Here is a 918-nt window from a genome sequence, read left to right on the forward strand (position 1 = left end):
GCGCGCGCGCGGCTTCCGGGACGGCGGGAGCGCCTGTGGCGGCGGCCCTCAGAGCGCGGCGGCGGCGGCGGCGGCGGCGGCGGCGGAGGCGCGGGGCTCGGCGCACATCCTCCCGGCGGCTCGCTCCGGCTCGGACTGAGCGCGGAGCGCTGAGCTCACGCCGCCGCCCCGCCCCGCGCCGCCCCGCCCCGCGCCGCCGCCCCGCCCCTCGCGCCGTCTGGAGCCGCGCGTCCGCCTCAGCCGAGCGCCGGCCAGGAATGCGACCGCCTCCCGGCCTGGCTCTTCCAAGAACGCGCGCTCCCCCCGCCCCGCCACCGCCCAGCCCGGGGCTCGGGCCGGCTCGGCCACGCTCGGGCCCGTCCGCCTGGAACTCGGCTCCGCTCGGCCGCGACTCGGCTCCGCTCGGCCCCGCCCGCCCCGGACTCGGCCCCTCTCGGCCACGCTCGGCTCCGCTCGGCCCGCCCGCCGGAAGGGAGCTCGGCGGGGGCAGCGGCGGCGCCCGGGGCCCCCCCTTCCGGCCGAGGCCGCTTCCTGCGCGGCTGGGAAGGCGCCAGTTCCGCCGCCGCCACCGCCGCCGCCGCCGGGGCCCAGAAACCCACACGCGGCCCCCGCCACAACCGCAGACTCGCGGAGGGGCGGGCAGGACGGGGGCTTACGCAGCCTGCACCGCGCACCTCGCGGACCCGGCAGGACGCGGACGCCACGCGACCATGGGGAACCCCACACACGACAGGGACGCCACATAGCACGACCCGGGTTCCATAGAATGACGGGGACGCCAAGTGGGTCACTCACTACGTTAGGATTGCCCCCCCCCGAGGGGACCCCGCACAGGCACACACACAATGCATCGTGTCCCAGGGCCCCTACCCGTGCAGGGGCGGCGCAGCGGCCCCCCGCCCCCGATTGACCGAGCTG

Source organism: Phoca vitulina, unplaced genomic scaffold (assembly GCF_004348235.1).
Source record: "Phoca vitulina isolate PV1807 unplaced genomic scaffold, GSC_HSeal_1.0 scaffold2, whole genome shotgun sequence".
NCBI lineage: Eukaryota > Metazoa > Chordata > Mammalia > Carnivora > Phocidae > Phoca > Phoca vitulina.